We start from the raw sequence: 6,000 nt of genomic DNA on the forward strand, positions 1-6,000 counted from the left end.
CTCTCTCTCTCTAAATCACTTTCTACAAACACTTTTGAGTCCGGCATTTACTGCACACTGCACCGTGGTCCCCTCTCTCATTCTTGAGAGGGCAAGAGACCAAAAACCTGGAGAAACGTCCTCTCAGGAGCTGAGGGCACCCTGAACCCCAATATTACACCACCACGCCTGGCTAATTTTTATATTTTTAGTAGAGATGGGGTTTCGCCATATTGGCCAGGCCGATCTTGAACTCCTGACCTCAAGTGATCCACCCGCCTCAGCCTCCCAAAGTGCTAGGATTATAGGAGTGAGCCACTGCACCTGGCCTAATGTTGATTTTTTGACCTCTTCCTATGAATCACAAATGTTCTTAATGGCATCTACAATGGTGAGTCTTTTCCAGGAGGGAAAGTTTAGTTTAGTTTTGTCTTTTGAGACAGGGTCTTGCTCTGTCACCCAGGCTGGAGTGCAGTGGCGTGATCACAGCTCACTATAGCCTCAACCTCCCAGGCTCAGGTGGTCCTCCCACCTCAGCCTCTTGAGTAGCTGAGACTACAGGCACCCACCGCCATACCTGGCTGATTTTTGTATTGTTTTGTAGAGATGAGGTCTCACTGTGTTGCCCGGGCTGGTCTGTGGTCAAGAGATCTGCCCACCTCAGCCTCCCAAAATGCTAGGATTATAGGCATGAGCCACTGTACCTGGCCTGCAAGAGGTTTTCAATATACTTTGTCCAGATCCACCAAAGGAGTCACTATGGCAGCTATTGCTTTATGAAATGTATTTCTTTAATAATAAGATCTGAAAGTTGAAATTACTCCTTGATCCATATGCTGCAGAATAGGTGTTGTGTTAGCAGGCATGAAAACAACATTCATCTTACAAGTTTTTAGGTGATCAGGTACATTGTCTATGAGCAGTAATATTTTCTAAGTGCCTCAAATTTGTGGACTAGACATTGAGTAGCAAAGCTCTAGACCTTTACTGTCCAATATGGTAGCTCCTAGCTACATGTAGCTATTGAACACTCAAAATGTGGCTAGTCCAAATTGAAATGTGCTATAAAATACACACTGGTTGTCAGATATCAAAGACTTAAGTATCCAAAAGTTTCAATGACGAGTGTCTCCATTTTGAAATACTGATTATATGTTAAAATGGTAATTTAAAAGAATTTCACCTGCTTTTATTTTTCTGACGTGGCTACTGGAAAGTTTAAAGTCACATTCATGGCTCACATTTGTGGTTGCATTGTATTTTTACTGGACAGCACTGCTCTAGTCCATATTCATCTTTAAAAGCTGAGCTAAAAGCAAGAGTTACCAGTAAGTAAAAGGAAGAGAGAAAATACCTCAAGAAATTGACAACATAAGTTTGACATTTGTAAGTGCTCTGGAGTTTAACCTGGATTTTATTTATTTATTATTTATTATTTTTATTAAAAGTTTTTTAACTTTTAGGTTCAAGGGTACTTGTGCAGATTTGTCATAGTAACTTGCATGTCATGGGCATTGGTGTACAGATTATTTTGTCACCCAGGTAATAAGTATAGTACCCAATAGGTATTTTTTCAATCCTCTCCCTCCACCCTCAATAGGCCCCAGTATCTGTCATTCCCTTCTTCGTATCCACGTGTACTCAGTGTTTAGCTCCCACTTGTAAGTGAGAATGTGGCCAGGTGAGGCGCAGTGGCTCATGCCTGTAATCCCAGCACTTTGGGAGGCTGAAGTGGGCGGATCACCTGAGGCCAGGAGTTTGAGACCAGCCTGACCAACAAGGAGAAACTTCGTCTCTACCAAAAATACAAAATTATCCGGGCGTGGTGGTACATGCCTGTAATCCCAACTATTCAGGAGGTTGAGGCAGGATAACTGCTTGAACCCGGGAGGTGGAGGTTGCGGTGAGCTGAGATGGTGCCATTGCATTCCAGCCTGGGTAACAAGAGTGAAACTTCATCTCAAAAAAATAAAAATAACTGAGAACATGCAGTATTTGGTTTTCTGTTTAACCAGGATTTTAAATAAAGGTGGATCTTCAATATAATATGTGTTTACTTGCTACTCTGAGCTAGGCAAGTACTGTCTCTGTAAAGGTGGGCTGCTACCCAGGATTGTATCCAAAGCTCTGATTTCTGAAATTTATAAAATGAAAAGGCAAATACAGCACAGATTGGTTTTCTCTGTAACAAAGCAGAGTTTAAAAATATCATTTGAGGCCGAGCATGGTGCCTCATGCCTGTAATCCCAGCACTTTGGGAGGCCGAGGCAGGCAAATCACTTGAGGTCAGCAGTTTGAGACCAGCCTGGCTAACATGGTGAAACCCTGTCTCTACTAGAAATATAAAAATTAGCCAGGCATGGTGGTATGTGCCTGTAATCCCAGCTACTCAGGAGGCTGAGGCAGGAGAATCGCTTGAACCCAGGAGGCAGAGGTTGCAGTGAGCTGAGATTGCACCACTGCACCCCAGCCTGGGCGACAGAGTGAGACTCCATCTAAAAAACAAAAAATCATTTGAGTGGATAGTAGCACTCCTTGCCGAATTCTAAATACCAATCAATCAACAGCTGGTTTTACTTGTCAAAGTTGGCATATATTGTTAGTCAAACCAGAGTCTAATTTGATCACCTTCTCATGCACACAACACCACTACCACCACCTGAATCCACTGTTGTCTGTGGTGCAATGCCATGTCAACAAGTGGCATCTGGAATTACTCTTCAAACATCCACCCATTCTGATCACTTTGGAAGGAAAATCTTCCTTACATACTCACCCCTTCAGAGCAACTTCTGCTCACTTCTCTTTTATCAACACAGTGTACTTTTAGAGCGTAGATTTAATTTTCTTTAATTCTTTATTTCAAGGATCACATTTTTCTCTGCTGGTGGTTTCTTTAAACAAATATTTCTTGTTTTGGTCTGAGCAATTCATTCTTTTGAATGGAGTTATAAAAGTTTAGGCTTTGTTTTTATGAATGAGATGAAGGCCAAGAATTTATGACCAGCATATGATAGATAGGGTAATTTGTGTGTTTGTGTAACTTACATGTGAGGATAGCCTGTTTTTTAAAATTAGAATTTGTTTCTGCCTTCTAAGAATTCACTTGCTGACTTGTTACGAACTTTGCAGAGTGACTCAATTCTGCAAATCCTCATACCTCTTTAAAACTATGCTGCCTACCTACATAATGCTTGCAAGAATGAATAAATCAGCGTTTCTCATTAACATGATCTGTGAACCCCCACCTCAGAGTTTTCTGTGGTATTTGTTAAAATGAATATCCTTTTTTTTTTTGAGACGGAGTCTTGCTCTGTCACCCAGGCTGGAGTGCAGTGGCATGATCTCGGCTTACTGAAACCTTCGCCTCCCAGGTTCAAGTGATTCTCCTGCCTCAGCCTCCCAAGTAGCTAGGACTACAGGCACATGCCACCACGCACAGCTAATTTTTGTTTCTTTAGTAGAGATGGGATTTCACCATGTTGGCCAGGATGGTCTCGATCTCTTGACCTCGTGATCCACCCGCCTTGGCCTCTCAAAGTGCTGGGGTTACAGGCGTGAGTCACTGAGCCCGGCCAAAATGAAAATTCTTAGACCTCACCCATGTTTACTGAATCTCAGTATTTCATTTATTTATTTATTTATTTGAGATGGAGTTTCGCTCTGTCGCCCAGGCTAGAGTGCACTGGTGCAATCTCAGCTCATTACAACCTCCACCTCCTGGGTTTAAGCAATTCTTCTGCCTCAGCCTCCTGAATGCTGGGATTATAGGTGCCCACCACCATGCCTGGCTACTTTCTATATTTTTGGTAGATACAGGGGTTCACCACTTTGGCCAGGCTGGTCTTGAACTCCTGACCTCAGGTGATCCGCCCACCTCAGCCTCCTAAAGTGCGAGGATTACAGGTGTGAGCCACTGCGCCTGGCCTGAATCAGAATCTTTTAGTTTATGAGGATTACATGAGACTCTGATACCAGGCCATTTTTTTTCATGTATTCATTTTAAAAACCTGAGCCATTCATGAGTTTATTTGAACAGGTATCTGTTGAACACTTAACATGTACCAGGGGCTAGGGACTGAGCAATGAACAAGACAAAATACGATATTTGCCTTTAAAGAGTACAGGGTGAGACAGACATAAAGTTGAATGAACAGAACAGTCAATCAAGAAACTAAGTTCACAGAGGGATAAGTAAAGAAAATGGAACAGGGTAATGGATATTTGAGTTATGGAAAGTTAATTTAGATTTTTAATTAACTTAGGGGTTACAGAAGGCCTCTCTGAGGAAGTACCCTTTGAACTGGGAAGTATGATAAGAAGGAACTGATAATGCACGCATCTGGGGGAGGAGGGTCTCAGGGAAGGAAAGAACAGTGCAAAAGTCAAGGTGGGAAATGCTTGGCACGTTCAAGGGACAGAAAGAAAGACAATTAGAGGGCCTGAGACTTGGCCTCAGGCCTTCCCACACTTAAGATCAGGCAGAGAGCAGTGGATGTCGAAGTTGAAGATTAAACCAGGAGAGTGTTTAATATAAACTTAGAAGTGTAAATGTTTCAACAAGAAGTGGGTAGTGAATGACTGACTGTTAGATTAGGCGAGTTGGAGTTGGTGGCCTTGATTGGGTTGGGTGAAGAGATGAAAGTTAAAAGCCTGATTGGAGCCGGGCGTGGTGGCTCACGCCTGTAATCCCAGCACTTTGGGAGGTTGAGGTGGGCGGATCACCTGAGGTTGGGAGTTCAAGACCAGCCTGACCAACATGGAGAAACCCCGTCTTTAACAAAAAAAAAAAAAGCCTGACTGGAATAGCTTAGAGAATGGGAGACAAGGAAGCGGAGACAAGAACTGCAGAAAATGTTCAGGAAGTTTTAATTGTTAAGGGAGTAAAAATTCCAAATTCTGGTGGCAACTGGGGTCTTGGGGTCAAAAGGTTTTCTTTCATTTTTTTTTTTTTTTTTTTTTTGAGACGGAGTTTCGCTCTTGTTACCCAGGCTGGAGTGCAGTGGCGCCATCTCGGCTCACTGCAACCTCTGCTTCCTGGGTTCGGGCAATTCTCCTGCCTCAGCCTCCTGAGTAGCTGGGACTACAGGCGCATGCCACCGTGCCCAGCTAATTTTTTGTATTTTTAGTAGAGACGGGGTTTCACCATGTTGACCACGATAGTCTCGATCTCTTGACCTCGTGATCCACCCACCTCGGCCTCCCAAAGTGCTGGGATTACAGGCGTGAGCCACCGCGCCTGGCCCTTCTTTCATATTTTTTATTCAAACATATTCAAAAATAGAATAGAACAAACCCCCATGTACCCATTACTCATTATGGTTGAGTGAATAATGGCCCCACAAAGATGTCCGTGTCATAATCTCCAGACCCTGCGGATATGTTACACAGCAACAGAGACTTTGTGTGTGTGATTAAATTAAGGATCTTGAGAGATTATCCTGGATTATCCAGATGGGTTCAGTATATTCACATGGATCTTTATATATAAGAGGGAGGCAGGAGGATCAAAGTCAATAGTAGGAGATGGGCCAGGAGCAGTGGCCTGTGACCCCAGCACTTTGGGAGGTTGAGGCAGGAGGATTGCTTGAAGCCAAGAGTTCGAAACCAGCCTGGGCAACATAATGAGATCCCATCTCTACAAAGATAAAAATACAAAATTTAGCCAGGTGTAAAGGCATGTACTGTTGTCCCAGCTACTCTGGAGGCTAAGCAGGGAGGATTGCTTGAGTCCAGCAGTTGGAGGCTGCAGTGAGCTATTATTGTGCCACTGTACTCCAGCCTAGGCAACAGAGAGACCTCGTCTCTTAAAAAAAAAAAATAGGTGGCCAGGCGCGGTGGCTCACGCCTGTAATCCCAGCACTTTAGGAGGCCGAGTTGGGTGGATCATGAGGTCAAGAGATTGAGATCATCTTGGCCAACATGGTGAAACCCCATCTCTACTAAAAGTACAAAAAATTAGCTAGGCGTGGTGGTGCGTGCCTGTAGTCCCAGCTACTCAGGAAGCTGAGGCAGGAAAAT

The sequence above is a fragment of the Aotus nancymaae genome, unplaced genomic scaffold, assembly GCF_030222135.1.
Source record: "Aotus nancymaae isolate 86718 unplaced genomic scaffold, 86718_ANA_hifiasm-v0.15.2.pri h1tg000007l, whole genome shotgun sequence".
NCBI classification, from domain to species: Eukaryota; Metazoa; Chordata; class Mammalia; order Primates; family Aotidae; genus Aotus; species Aotus nancymaae.